The sequence below is a fragment of the Haliotis rubra genome, unplaced genomic scaffold (assembly GCF_003918875.1).
Source record: "Haliotis rubra isolate DU_JTF1 unplaced genomic scaffold, ASM391887v1 Scf9, whole genome shotgun sequence".
In the NCBI taxonomy this organism is placed as follows: domain Eukaryota; kingdom Metazoa; phylum Mollusca; class Gastropoda; order Lepetellida; family Haliotidae; genus Haliotis; species Haliotis rubra.
Window position 1 is genome coordinate 1,409,813 of NW_025767634.1, and position 16,566 is coordinate 1,426,378.

The window sequence follows — 16,566 nt, forward strand, 5'->3', positions numbered from 1 at the left end:
AACGTTGAGTTACTGCCTTGGCCTGCAAATTCACCGGATCTCTCCCCGATAGAGCATGTTTGGGACGAGATGGATCGACGTCTACGCCGTCTTCCTCATCCGCCAGACAACGTCCTTGACCTTGCAACAGAACTTGAGAGAATCTGGCGTGACATCCCACAAGCCTTCCTTGCACGTTTGATAGGCTCTATGCGTCGTCGATGCACTGCTGTTCTCAATGCCGATGGTGGACATACCCGTTATTGAGCTTGTGACATGGTCGTTTGACCCCTGTCCCGCTTGTGGACTCGTGACGTCATTGTGATTGACTTTTCAATTGAAATTCTCCCGACTTGTTATGGTCTCATGATCCCTCCATTAAAGTTTATATGTACCTTTGACATTGTTATCGTACTTATCAACTGGGATAATATTTTGACAATGCACAGTTTCTTTATGTGGCTAGTATAGAACGTGTTCTATACAGGATCTCAGGGGTGACCAGGCTCGCTGACTTGGGTAGACACACGTCATCGTATCCCAGTTGCGTATATCGATGCTCGTGCTGTTGATCACTAGGTTGTGTGGTCCAGACTCGATTATTTACATACCGCCGTCGTATAGCTGGAATATTGCTGAGTGCGGCGTTAAACAACAAACAAATGAATCCTAGCTCTCAGCTAAGAAAAGATGACACTCAATCCCTAATTAGGTGGACCTTACGAAAGCTGTTCTGACATGAGTAGGGCTTCAGAGAAAATGTCAAGAACTGTAAAACCATTCGACAGATAGACGTCGGAACAATGGCCGCATCATTACATTTCTAAATCCTACACATTGCACAGGTGATGCAAAGTGTTACATAATTACTATTTCCGTATTGATGTAAGGCCTGTTTTAGTCATTGTTACTTTTACAAAGCGTTCAATGTTTCTCGTTATACCGTAAGTGGGCATAAGCAGCTGAGCCGTCTAACATTGGGCAATTCGTTGAGTGAGTGATGTCCCCTGGGCTATAAAGAAACCTATAATCGCGGGTTGTGTCAAGACGAGAATTTATGGATGTCAACTTCTATTTTAAGGGACACGACGTTTCAGAGTATATTCCTACTTCTTCAGTGTATTGACTTCCCACCACAAGCACTGCAGTACGCGTGCTGTAGAATATTGTGTGTTGTATATGTATGTTACAGTTGCACAATATGTAAGTATGTGTACGTATATGAGTACATACTTTTTATGCTATGGCTAAAGGTAATGTGATGATTTATCCTACCTGTACCTTTTATGCAAATCTATTTATACAGTTTTATTGTCCCTCATAAGTATTTTGGTAAGATTGTATATTCTACATGCATGTATCTGTGAGTGAAACAGGAATAAATAAATCATCATCTGTTGGTGCGTACGGCGTTGTCTTGATTCTCAGTACGGACATTGGTCATCAAGATATTCTGCCAGGAAGCCTTAAACCACCGCCTGCGTGTCTGTTTTCATCAATGACTGACTGACTGACTGACTGAGTATGGTATTACGCCGCTTTTAGCAATATTCCAGCAACATCACGGTGGGGGACACCAGAAATGGGCTTCACACATTGTACCCATGTGGGGATTCGAACCCGGGTCTTCGGCGTGACGAGCCAACGCTTTAACCACAAGGCTACCCCACCGCCCCTTTCATCAATGAAGACTATGGCATGTGTTTCTTGGCACGGGAACATTAACGATTTTATGGAACTGATTAACAAACAACAATAATTAACAAAATGAACATGTAAAATGATTAAAAAGGAAGACAAAGATAGAAGGCCTTCAATACTGTTTGTCACTTACACTATTGATCCTAGGTATGTTGTAAATACCCTTCTTGTCCAAGTGGAGATCAAGGTGTCAAGGGGCTTCTGCGTCTAGTCATTATTTGCTACTTAGGCTTTCATTGCTGTCATATTCATCCAATACTGTGATGGATCTAGCTGAAATATATCCGGACATCCTGACCGATATTCTGCAGTTGACACTTAAAATGAAGTGACAATGACAGTATCTTTTTCAGGCATAGTCCTATCGTTATTCGATAACCACCTGAGTGTTAATTTGACATAAGTCGGACTTGAAACAAAACTGAGTAAATGTTCGTTTTCATGGAATGACATGATAATATGTTGTTAATGTTTTAAGAGACTGAAATGTTTGTCAGAATGTTGACTGAAGTATTTACCAAGACTACTCATGTGATGGATCTAGTTGAAATCCTGACCCAGATGCTGCAGGTGGCACCTAAAGTTAAATGACGATCACAGTACGTATTTCAGGTATAATTAGACCAATCGCTATTCCATAATTGGCTGTGTGTTATTTCTATATAAGACGGACTTTGAACACAATTGATCAAAAGTTCGTTTAAATAACATGTTAATGTGTTGGTAATGCTTTAAGAGACTAAAATGTTTGTCAAAATGTTGACTGGGGTATTCTCCAAGACTCCTCATAATAGTAGGAACGCATTGTTCTGTTATTTTGTTGCTGATGATGAAATGTCCTATTGATTTAGAAGAATGAATGTGTAAAACGGTATGTACGTGAGTTGGATGTTGAGGAATTAGTCTTGCATTACAACCCTTGAGAGGCGTCCGCTTTCAATTCAGGGTCGTCTCCGTTGTCAAGACCAGGACAGGTCAACCGAGTGTACCTACGCAAAACCAGGTTTGACCTAGGAGGTGTACGTACTTGAAGTCAGACAAGATTAATAAGGTATACAATCTCAAGGTCAGGTTAGGTCAATCAGGAGTTCACTGTCAACCCACGGGAGATGGTTCAGGTATACGTATTTACAGACCAGGCTAAGTCAGACAGGTGTATCCTCTAAAACACAGGCTAGGTACGTGCGGTGTACCCACCCGTGGCCAATCAGGTATACGTTCTTACAGACCAGGCTAAGTCAGACAGGTGTATCCTCTAAAACACAGGCTAGGTGAGTGCGGTGTACCCACTCATGGCCAATCAGGTTTACTTTTTTACAGACCAGGCTAAGTCAGACAGGTGTATGCCCTCTAAAACACAGACTAGGTGAGTGCGGTGTACCCACTCATGACCAATCAGATGTACTGCTTTACAGGCCAGACTAAGTCAGACAGGTATGCCTTCTTACAGACCAGGCTAAGTCAGACAGGTGTATCCCCTAAAACACAGGCTAGGTGAGTGCGGTGTACCCACCCGTGGCCAATCAGGTAAGTACTGTTTTACAGACCAGGCTAAGTCAGACAGGTGTATCCTCTAAAACACAGGCTAGGTAGCGGTGTACCCAGTGGCCAATCAGGTGTACCCACTAAAACACAGACTAGGTGGTGAGTGCGGTGTACCCACTCATGACCAATCAGATGTACTGTTTACAGGCCAGACTAAGTCAGACAGGTGTGCCCTCTAAAACACAGGCTAGGTAGTGCGGTGTACCCACCCGTGGCCAATCAGGTATACGTTCTTACAGACCAGGCTAAGTCAGACAGGTGTATCCTCTAAAACACAGGCTAGGGTGAGTGACCAATCAGATGTGTACCCACTAAGTCCAGGTGGCCAATCAGGTAGGGTACGTGCGGTTACCCACCCAGGCTAAGTCAGGACACGTTCTTACAGACCAGGCTAAAACATCCTCTAAAAACACAGGCTAGGTGAGTGCGGTGTACCCACTCATGGCCAATCAGGTTTACTTTTACAGACCAGGCTAAGTCAGACAGGTGTATCCTCTAAAACACAGGCTAGGTAAGTGCGGTGTACCCACCCGTGGCCAATCAGGTATACGTTCTTACAGACCAGGCTAAGTCAGACAGGTGTATCCTCTAAAACACAGACTAGGTGAGTGCGGTGTACCCACTCATGACCAATCAGATGTACTGTTTACAGGCCAGACTAAGTCAGACAGGTGTGCCTTCTAAAACACAGGCTAGGTACGTGCGGTGTACCCACCCGTGGCCAATCAGGTATACGTTCTTACAGACCAGGCTAAGTCAGACAGGTGTATCCTCTAAAACACAGACTAGGTGAGTGCGGTGTACCCACTCATGACCAATCAGATGTACTGTTTACAGGCCAGACTAAGTCAGACAGGTGTGCCTTCTAAAACACAGGCTAGGTAAGTGCGGTGTACCCACCCGTGGCCAATCAGGTATACGTTCTTACAGACCAGGCTAAGTCAGACAGGTGTATCCTCTAAAACACAGGCTAGGTGAGTGCGGTGTACCCACTCATGACCAATCAGATGTACTGTTTTACAGGCCAGACTAAGTCAGACATTGTGGTGTGCCTTCTAAAACACAGGCTAGGTAAGTGCGGTGTACCCACCCGTGGCCAATCAGGTATACGTTCTTACAGACCAGGCTAAGTCAGACAGGTGTATCCTCTAAAACACAGGCTAGGTGAGTGCGGTGTACCCACTCATGACCAATCAGGTATTTTGCTTTTACAGACCAGGCTCAGACAGGTGTATCCTCTAAAAACACAGGCTAGACAGGTGCGGTGTACCCACCCGTGGCCAATCAGGTATACGTTCTTACAGACCAGGCTAAGTCAGACAGGTGTATCCTATAAAACACAGGTCAGGTGAGTGCGGTGTACCCACTCATGGCCAATCAGATGTACTGTTTTACAGGCCAGACTAAGTCAGACAGGTGTGCCTTCTAAAACACAGGCTAGGTAAGTGCGGTGTACCCACCCGTGGCCAATCAGGTATACGTTCTTACAGACCAGGCTAAGTCAGACAGGTGTATCCTCTAAAACACAGGCTAGGTGAGTGCGGTGTACCCACCCGTGGCCAATCAGGTATACGTTCTTACAGACCAGACTAAGTCAGACAGGTGTGCCTTCTAAAACACAGGCTAGGTAAGTGCGGTGTACCCACCCGTGGCCAATCAGGTATACGTTCTTACAGACCAGGCTAAGTCAGACAGGTGTATCCTCTAAAACACAGGCTAGGTGAGTGCGGTGTACCCACTCATGACCAATCAGATGTACTGTTTTACAGGCCAGACTAAGTCAGACAGGTGTGCCTTCTAAAACACAGGCTAGGTAAGTGCGGTGTATCCACCCGTGGCCAATCAGGTATACGTTCTTACAGACCAGGCTAAGTCAGACAGGTGTATCCTCTAAAACACAGGCTAGGTGAGTGCGGTGTACCCACTCATGACCAATCAGATGTACTGTTTTACAGGCCAGACTAAGTCAGACAGGTGTGCCTTCTAAAACACAGGCTAGGTAAGTGCGGTGTACCCACCCGTGGCCAATCAGGTATACGTTCTTACAGACCAGGCTAAGTCAGACAGGTGTATCCTCTAAAACACAGGTCAGGTGAGTGCGGTGTACCCACTCATGACCAATCAGATGTACTGTTTTACAGGCCAGACTAAGTCAGACAGGTGTGCCTTCTAAAACACAGGCTAGGTAAGTGCGGTGTACCCACCCGTGGCCAATCAGGTATACGTTCTTACAGACCAGGCTAAGTCAGACAGGTGTATCCTCTAAAACACAGGTCAGGTGAGTGCGGTGTACCCACTCATGACCAATCAGATGTACTGTTTTACAGGCCAGACTAAGTCAGACAGGTGTGCCTTCTAAAACACAGGCTAGGTAAGTGCGGTGTACCCACCCGTGGCCAATCAGGTATACGTTCTTACAGACCAGGCTAAGTCAGACAGGTGTATCCTCTAAAACACAGGTCAGGTGAGTGCGGTGTACCCACTCATGACCAATCAGATGTACTGTTTTACAGGCCAGACTAAGTCAGACAGGTGTGCCTTCTAAAACACAGGCTAGGTAAGTGCGGTGTACCCACCCGTGGCCAATCAGGTATACGTTCTTACAGACCAGGCTAAGTCAGACAGGTGTATCCTCTAAAACACAGGCTAGGTGAGTGCGGTGTACCCACTCATGGCCAATCAGGTTTACTTTTTTACAGACCAGGCTTAGTCAGACAGGTGTGCCTTCTAAAACACAGGCTAGGTGAGTACGGTGTACCCACTCATGATTAATCAGATGTACCCTCTTACAGGCCAGGCTAAATCGGACAGGCGTACCCTCTAAAACACAGGTTGGGTGAGGTGTACCCACCCGTGGCCAATCAGGTTTACCTTTTTACAGACCAGGCTAAGTCAGACAGGTGTACCCTCTAAAACACAGGTAAGGTGAGTTCGGTGAACCCACCGAGTAGTATGGACTATGGACATATGGACTAAACCAAACATAATTCTTTACTCCTTTACTAATCCAAGACTGGTAATGTACACAACAGAACACGTACGAGTACGTATTGTAAATACATTCCTACGAAATTTAGAACAGAGGTTATTACGGCCTCTGCCAGGGCGTACATGTCACAACGAAAACCAGAGGACACAGTTATATGCGGTCTTAACCACAAGTTGACAACACATATATGTAACAACAAAGAGAACGAACAGTAATTCGTGGTATAATAGGTCCAAAGATGTAAGTCCGAACGTAGAGCTACCAAGACAGAGTATACACCAGAGAAAAGAGTATCAAAAACATTCAGCTCTGAACTAGAATGCAGATTTACCAACGCAGGGTCCATGACATCTTAGCTGGAATGGAGAGTGAACAACATATGGTCCATGGGATCTAAGCAAGACTACAGTGTTGCCAACACAGGGTCCACAGGATCTAAGCTAGACTACATTGCTACCAACATAGGGTGCACAGGATCTAAGCTAGACTACGGTGTTACAACACAAAGCACACAGGATCTAAGCCACAATACAGTGTTACCAACACGGGGTTCACAGGAACTAAGCTGGAATGTAGAGTTACCGACACAGGGTCCACAGGATTGTTGACATAAATAGATGGGTTCTGTTTATCGATGTCAGGGGTTGATACGTCATGGCGTCTTGCCGCGAGATTTCACACCAGAAAGATCCTACTGTAGTCTTGAGCTGACTGCCGAGGATGTGTCACTCCCGTTGTTAAAGCTGGTTATAAGGATGACAAGTGCACCCGGTGTCATGCAGAAGAAGAATAGAAGAGTCAGACCTAACAATGTCTGAGTGATGCGCTGCTCTGCTGACGACTCGTCACGATTCTGATCCCTCATCTTGGAGCGCGAGGACATGGCACGGTACAGACCGACACTGATGGCAACAGGGATGAATCGAATGAGGGACATTCTGATGGTGATTGTCGTAGCATAAAATTCCCGGTTTTTCCCGAACTCTGTCAGTGTAAGAACTGTGGACGCTTGAGTCGTTTTCACTGTAGGCAAATCAGTTGGAACAAACTCCAAGGATGAGGGAATTTGGAGCAATATTACCAGAAGGCTGCAGATGAATATTGAAATAACCATTGTCTTCTTTGACCACAGTGATTTAACCTTTAAAGGTAAAATCATAGCGCAAAGCTTGAAATATTACCGAACACAAAACTTAGGAAATAGCTTTTCTGGAGATATCTAGTCCAGGTTATTAACCTACAGCAATGGCGAGTCCAAATAGGGAGAACAGTATCGTTTCAATGAGGTGTAGAAAATCACAGACAGTTATGGAGAGAAGAGCCATCTTGGTGGTGTCCCGCATTTTATGACGTAATAAGACCACGAAACTGATGGCGTTTCCCACCAGCCCACTGAGAACTGTAACGGGCAAGATGATCGTGTACATTGTACATTGCCAACCGGAAGATGAACATGTGTTCAGCAGGGATGACAAAGTAGCCGGGTGGATAAAGTGATTTCGGTGTTGTGGTTGGGAGCTCAGTGATGATGAAGCTGTCTGCTGTGGAATTTTGGAAAGAATCGACGTTCGTGGTTGAGTTTTCCATTGTAGCTGGGTTTGTAAATAAGGTTAACACAACTGTCACCACTGACATTATTTCACATTCCACAGTTGTTGTACGTGGCAGAAATAGTGTATTTGATACATTTAAAACCATCTTGTAGGAGGTTGTCATGGTTTTGCATTCAGACTGAACTACATATTCCTTTTCGATAGCTTGTATACTACTGGAATAATGTAACTGTGCGTTATTTGATCTTAAGCCATTTTTACTGATTTGTGGTGTTTTCCTTAATCAGTGTTTAACTGTTGACAGGAAAATGTCGCAATCTGTCTGATTTGACACTGGGCATCGTGACACGCCCTTGAAGAGATGTGGTGTCAAAAGTCAGTCCACAAATTCAGCATCGTGTGTCACTGGTCAGTATTTATTCCAGCACTCACAAGGCCACGGGCCTATTGTAAAATTCAATATTAATACAATATAAACAATTCATAGAGCATATACATGTATATATTTACATTAAATTATATCCTGAGTAGTTATTAATTTCATTATTCATTTATCAAATTATTCCAATAAGTGAAGACACACCAAGTGAAAGGTGTGTCCACAATGACGACGCACAGATGAGTGATTAAGGAAGGTTGGTAAATGGCAACATATAAACGGGTATTATTTTGCTGAAGCGTGAATAAACGTCTGCATAGGCGGCCCAATGATCTCATCCCTGTATCGCAGACCTGTCTACTTGCCATTGATAATGACAAGTTGTGTCCGAGATGTAATGTCGACGTTGAGTGCTGGATAGGGAACAGGTCCGGATAAGCAGCTGGCAGACCTCTCAGACTGTCATTGACAATTACAAGTTGTGCCCGACCATGATATGTGACGCTCCCCCATACCATAACGATTTTACAACCAAACTATCGACGTTGAACAACGCACGCATCAGCATACCGTTCACGTCCCCGTCTGTACACCCTTGCCCTGCCATCTGAGCTGTCTCAGGTGTCGAGGAAATCTCGACGCGTCAGTGAACAAAACACCATCCCAATCTTGTCTCCTGTACCGTAAATACTGTCTGCACCAGGTAAGACGTGCCTGTCGGTTATAATGGAGGAAAATCGGACGTATTGCAGGTCGTTGAGTACAGATTTTGTGCTCCCTCAGTCGCTTCCCTATCTTCAGTCCTGGAACTGATTGGACGTAAGCCAGGAATGGTCCAAGCAGTCAAACTGGCAGCCTGGAATCGATTTCTTAGATGGGTCAGCCGAATGTGGTTGTCTTGCTGACGTGACGTCACGCGTGGACGGCCGGTCCGAGGAAATTTCTCGTGTTCCCATTATGTTGAAAACGTCAGCTCTCCATAGAGGTGAGATCGTGTTTCGATATACACCAAAATGTCTGGTCACTTCATTTTGGGCCATTCCAGTCTCCTGCATACATACGGAGCAGAGACGCTGATTTTCTGTGAGCCGTGACATGATGTAGGCGCAGTTTATGTTTAAATTAACGAGTTTTCCACAACATTCAGACGCTAGAGAATAATTAACCGTTTTCCAATTTTCAATATCAGCTTGTAAACTTCAGGTGTCCAAAAGCATGCAAAAAGTGAGTAAGGTCATTGTGCACAAAACGCACGAGCCACGTACGACACGTGACATCAAATTTCATGCAAAGTGCTTTGCTACATGTTTATTTAGGGTTATTTTTATAACTTTTATTTTATGCAACTTTATGTTATGCACAGTTACTTTATTCCATAGGTATATATTTACTTAAATATCAAAAGTAGAAATATATTATTATGATACAAAAGAAGTATTATTTTGTGACAAAGATACAATATGAGGCAATCGTATATTGAACTGGTAAATATACTGCTGGAGAAGAATGCTAAACATCTGGCACAAACCGGATACACATACCGTTAGAATGGTAATCTATTCTAAGACAGCCGTGGAAATGACGGTGTCATTAGAGTGTTCGAAGACTATATCATGTCCTGATTATTTGGATTGCCCCACTGGTCAATTTTCAATCGTTAATCAGATGTGTTCTTTTTTAGCATGGCCAGTAGTTATCACGACGTGCCTGTTAAGATGCTTCTAATAATGAATCAGTCTCTGTCAGATTGTCATTTTACCAATGGTGGATATTCTTTCCAAGGCGTTCCGACAGCGCCGTTACCTGGCAGGTAGATGGTATTTACCTGTCAGTATCCCACACCTGGGATGGCGTGCCTTTACCTGAACTACGGTATAACCCCGTACTTAGGTCCTGACGATAAGGGATGGTGGAGAGGTACATTGTCAGTACCCGGGGGCCCTTGGAACGTTACCGTAGTTCCTCCAGCAATCACAAGACGATGGTCTTCATTCAATAGTTTTTATTAACACTGTGTTGCTGGTCAACCCACTCTATGGTCACTCTTTAAGACTTCAGCGGCAAAGTTTCAGTCTTAAGCCAAATGCTGGTGCTTCAAGATAATTTCTGAGACGATTCCTAGTGACCAAACATCAAGAGTAGGCTAGCACCAGACTCTCTTCTCTGAGCTTTGCTCCAGCTTAAAGTTGTTTTCCTACATCACAGCCAACACTCTCCACCTGTCGTCATCTCACCCATACCCAAGTTCAGACCCTCACCCTTCCCTCCACCTGTCGTCATCTCAACCATACCCAAGTTCAGACCCTCGGCCTTCCCTCCACCTGTCGTCATCCCACCCATACCCAAGTTCAGACCCTCACCCTTCCCTCCACCTGTCGTCATCTCAACCATACCCAAGTTCAGATCCCCATCTATCACTTAACCTGTCGTCGCCCCACCCATACAGGAGTTCAGATCTCCACCCTTCCCTCCACCAGTCGTCATCCCATCATGACTCCCATTTTTAAAAGTCTGTGTAAAACCCTGGCCATGTTGTCAACCTTTAGATACTGTAGTGATTGGGCTCTATGCCCTGTAACAAGCGCTAGTAACAAAGTCAATTTCCAACTCAAATCTTTTAGAGTCAGATTACAGTTCAGACATTTTCCCTCTAAATATCTCAACACCACACTCACATCGCAGGTCTGATTGTATCTGGGTAAAGAAGGTCTGGAACTGAATACCGCTCGAACAAATCTCTTCACCAGGGGGTGCTGGCCTATAGGCAAACCTGATGGCAATGTAAGCACTGATGATAGTGCACTTGTGGCTGTGTTGATAGCACTGTAGCCGCAAATTTTGTCATAAAGTTCTCTAAAAAAATTCAATAACTACAACAGGGTTTGCATCCAAGGGATTGTTGGATGTCTTTACACAGAACTGTTCCTACTGACTAAGGTATGTCTTGTACTGGTCCCTGGTACCCTTACGCCAGGGGTTCAGTATAAAGGAAACAGACTGACTCGACAGGCCAAGGCTGTGGAGGCCTTTCCCGATAAATGGCACACTATCAGTTCTAGCTTCTTGTGGAGTCGGTGGATCAAGTCTGGCTTGTATGGAAGATAAAGGTTTTTCTTTACAATGGGAATCTTTCGTGGGCTGGAGATGCACATTCTCATGGAAACAGGATACCAACTCTGAGTAGGCCACTCGGTAGGATGACCATGCCCTCTGCCCTGTCTGGCCTGATCTTTTGGATCACTCGTTCCAGCACACTGAAGGGAGGGAAAGCATAGAATTGATAAAGTGACCAGTCCCACATAAATGCATCTATGAAACATGCCCCAGGGTCTGGACGCCAAGATATGTAACTGGGTACTTGTGCATTCAGACGGGAGGCAAAGAGATCAATGTCTCAGTGATTTTGTAGAATAAGGGTTTAGAAAGCATCCACTCAGTTTCATCATGGAAAATTCTACTTTCATTGTCAGCATCCACGTTCATGCAGCCTGGCAAGTGAGTAGCAGACATTCATATGTTATTCTCCATAGCAAATTTCCAAATATGCTTGGCCATATTGTGGCAGAGCTGTGACTTAGTTCCTCCAAAATGATTGATATATGCTACTGCTGTAGAATTCTCTATTCTTGCCCTAACATGATACAAATGTCTTCAGTCTAAACAAAACAGCTTTGAGTTCAAGATAATTGGACCAGGCCCCACAAGTTTTCACACTTCCTTCATACAACACAGCTCCCCAACCCCGGGATTATGCATCTGTTGTTTATACCAGAGTTAGTAAACCCCTACACACTGGAGCAGAATTTCGAATGTTCACAGTCCACCATTAAAGGTCTTGTTTACAGATTTTTGACAGCTGCATTGTTGCATCAAAATTTCCTCTGGCTAGCTTAAGAGCCCTTGCTTTTTCAATTTCAAGTTGTTTTAAAAACAACAAACCAAAACGAATGGCAAAGGCATAAGAGATCATAATTTCAGCAAGTTGACGAATTGAAACCTCTGTCTTAGTTTGAATACTATTGCATTTCTGGAGAAATTGTTCCACCTTTTGCTGTGTCAGAGAAACAGTCATTGTTCGTGAATCAAGTACAAACCCCAGAAATACAAGTGACTGGCAAGGCAACAAAAACGATTTTTCATAGTTGGTCACAAAACCTAATCTCTCCAGTAAGTCTTTGGTATCAAGTATGTTAGTTTTGCAAACTTGTTCGTTCTCTCCTTGAAGATAGGAATCGTCAACATAGGCCACCGAGAGGTAACCCCTCAACCTCAGAGAACTGAACATTGGGTTTAGAAGCTTTGTGAAAACACGCGGGGACTAACACACGTTAGTCCAAAAGGCATACAGGTATATTGATAGGTGATTCCTTGCCAAACAAACCGAAGAAAAACCCTGTCCTCTTCAGTAATATTCACCGAATAGTGGGCCTCTTTCAAATCAATAGATCCCATATAACAACCTGGAGCCATTAGTCTGATTGCAGACAGCAAATGTTCCATCTTAAAATGACACTTCTCCACAGATTCATTCAGTGATTTAAGATTCAGAATAACTCTGTAAGACCCATCAGATTTAGGAACCAGGAAAACTGTGCTTATGTACTGAGGGTCACTGGGACTAACCATTTCGATCACACCCTTCTGTAGCATTTTGAGAATCTCTTGATCTAAGAATTGAGCTTGCTGACCACACAGTTTAGTTTCTCTGAAGGATGTCTGACAAGGAAAATCTGTGAATTCAATTGTGTATCCTTTCACTATCTGTAGAATGTATTGGTCAGATGTAATGTCCTGCCATGAATTCATATAGAAAGATAGTCTACCTGCCCAAATTGGCTGGTTAAGAACTTTCTCATAATTTTCCATTGAAACTTTGTCACTCACCACTTCTAATCTTGATATTTCCTTTTTTTCCTTCCCTTCGAGGGCTCTTGCCATTGTTGTAAGGTGAGGGTCGGGATTGCTGATGGCCTTGAATGCCTAAAAATATAGGCCCCCTCTGGACCGAGGTCGGAACACACCTCTTCCGCCTTTAAATGCTCCATGTCTTTGTTAAAGCTGGATCTCGGTTTCTGCCAAGTTTGGGCCTGTTGATGGCCAAAAACATAGTGACCTGTCTGACTCACTCGGCGAATCATATTATTTGCCTCTGACAGTTCCTTAATCTGATCAACGAGATTGTCACCAAACAGGCTATCCGTAACTAGGTTATTGTGAGCACACAAACTCTTGTATTCTGGCTTCAAATCCCCTCTTATCGCATCACGTCGTTTGAAGCTCAGATCCAGATTAGCAGCTGCAATCAGAGAAATGCCATCTACCAAGTTGGACACCACCGATGACACATCGAGATTGTTGACGTCCGTGTTACAGAGTGTGTGCACCACTTTTGCAAACGGAATAAGTCCCCTACAAATCAGCTCTTGGAACTTCTGGGTTTTAATATCCGGCCATCGGCTGTTAGGATCCATGATCCGCCAAATCTCCGACTTCACCCGAGGAGGCTTTAACTTGCAGCAATTTTCTGGTCGTACCTGCCTGTCAAGGATCTCCGACTTTTGCTTATCTTCTAATTTTGTAACCATTAATCCTTCGACTGAGGTAGCAATTTCTGGGTCTAAAGGCGTTGAAACTTCCGTAACTTCTATCCGACTTTACATTTGCACTGAATCCGACTGCGCATGCGCAATCTCATGTGGTCTCTCATATTACCTGGTACCGAGGGAGAATGGAGAATAGTACGGTAATTCTTTGTATTCTAAGCATTGGGGCAAACAATTCCAATCAGTTTATGAGTACTATTTCATCTATTTACAAACACCTTTTGATCACTCTCCCCATAATTATCTTATATCACAGATGTAATAAGCGAAAAGAAACAATTACAAAAAACTATTTTTTTATTATGTAATGTGCTATTTGGCGAATACATGAAAAAATACATTGAATTCTAAAAGTCATAAACAACCTTCAGGTTAAAAGTACTCTACATGTATACATATACTGAACAAACAAGTTTCTGTTTAGAAGTGAGTAGACATAAGTCCAATTTCGTTTTGTTCCACATTAAGATCTAACATGCATATACATATGACATAGTCAACTGTTTCTTGTTGTGCGTAACAAATTATGTCAATATCAATAACCATGATGACCTGGGATAGAAATCCTGAGCGAAGCCATTACAGCTTGGAATAGAATGCATGAAAAACATAATGCCACATAAAATAAATTACTTTACAAAAAATGGGTAGGTAGGGCGGATTTTATTTTTATTTTCTAATATTTTTTTGGTCATTTTCTATACATTGTTAGTCGAAAACTTGGATTGCCGGAAACTGAGGCGGATTTCGGAATTCTAAGGGCTTTATACACGCAAATTTACCAGTGTAAAAATGACTTTAATATTAGGGTAGGGCCAAATTGTAGGGTCCGGCGGTAATGAGAAACAACCAATTATTCTTATGTGGCCTTTGTCAACAGAAGAACCCTCAAATGTATTTGTACCACCTGGCAGTTACAGGAATTCACTGTAACCTGCAACAAAATATCAGACGCAAATGCCATGCTTCTGACCATAGTACTTGTGGTCGTACAGTGATCTTCTCTGACCAAACAGAAAGTCCTATATCTCTAGCTACATGCATTCCCGGCTTCACAACTTCACTTCCGGTTTAGGATTAAAACCGTAGGAAAAACGTGGAGAATGCATTACATCTTTCTAAAAGAGTCCCACCACTAAAGGTATCTACTCTAGAAAGCCCCATTCACTGGACATCGGTCTTTAGTTTCAACATTTCGGTACACATTGATGCAGAATCTTTTTCGGATGACCATTCAGGAAACCTGGCCTTCAGTGAAGGTCATTCTACACCTTACAACTTTAATGCCTCATCCAGATGATGATATATCGGACTACAGTTAAAACGTATAGAGTCATAAACATTTGTAAGCATATGACATTGTTGGTATTTTCGAGTAAAAGTGTAAGTGGACTTTGGAATTAGGTTGGCTTGTACCGAGTTTTATTGACCTGGTTTCTTTCCTCATTTCCCTTAAACGGGCTTCTGGCTATGACACCGTGAATGATCTCACAAAAGAACAAATATACATCCAGTATTGGGTCAAAAGGTATTTTCGTAACGACTGCTTATGACATCTTTGTCTGAAATCGGAATTAAATCATGTCCTCAGATATTAGCATTTTAACTGACGAAAAATTGTATACAAAATTTCGGCATAATAAATTTAGTGGTTGGTAAAATTGGATGTTAAAAATTAAAAATGCAGCACGTCATATTTATGGCCATGACAGATTAAAGATAAAAATTGCTCAACATTTGAATACATGATGGCCCATAAGCTAATATCTGTCAATCAGTAAATCCAAAATGGCAGCGCCAGATGATCAGTCTTGTTTATATTTTGAAACGCATGTCATACCAAGTCAAACCAGTGATAACAATTGTATGAATGGATCACTGAAAAATAGTGATGACACCAGGTGTTCCCGAAATTTGTAGGCTCTGTCCAGCTCTAAAGGTAGTTTGTTTCTTAACAAACAATCGACTCTGAATCATACAAACCAGTGTTATGAGAGAACGTTTATACTAGCTTTGTTGAAACTCACAAGATATGTTAACTTTGATTTATTTCTGCTATTTAAACACGCAAGAGACTAAGTTATTCTACATTGATCTCAGCCTAGGTTCAAGTAATTTCAGAGATATCTCAGCCTAGGTCCAAGTTATTTCAGAGTGATATCAGCGTAGGCCCAAGTTATTTCAGAGTGATATCAGCCTAGGTCCAAGTTATTTCAGAGTGATATCAGCCTAGGTCTAAATTATTCTGAGTGCTATCAGCCTAGGTCTAAATTATTCTGAGTGATATCAGCCTAGGTCTAAATTATTCTGAGTGATCTCAGTCTAGGTCTAAATTATTCTGAGTGATCTCAGTCTAGGTCTAAATTATTCTGAGTGATCTCAGTCTAGGTCTAAATTATTCTGAGTGATCTCAGTCTAGGTCTAAATAATTCTGAGTGATCTCAGTCTAGGTCTAAATTATTCTAGAATGATCTCAATCTAGGTCCAAGTTATTCTAGAGTGATCTCAGCCCAGGTCCAAGTTATTCTAGAGTGATCTCACCCTAGGCCAAATTGATTTGAGCCGGTTATTGAGTTGAGCCCCTTAGCCGGAACTACTTTCAGTCAAAATCGATGACCAGTGTAAGATCATAAAATTCATTCTAGCAAATACTTTTCAAATAGAAGATTTGTCGTATTGTAAAAAATCTTGTGTATTTCATTTCGTGACCTGCAAAATTGACATTTGAGTCATTCGTGGTTTCCCCACACATGAAATATCCACTTTATAGATTACTCGATGTGCTAAACATTTATTTCACATGAAAAGACACATACA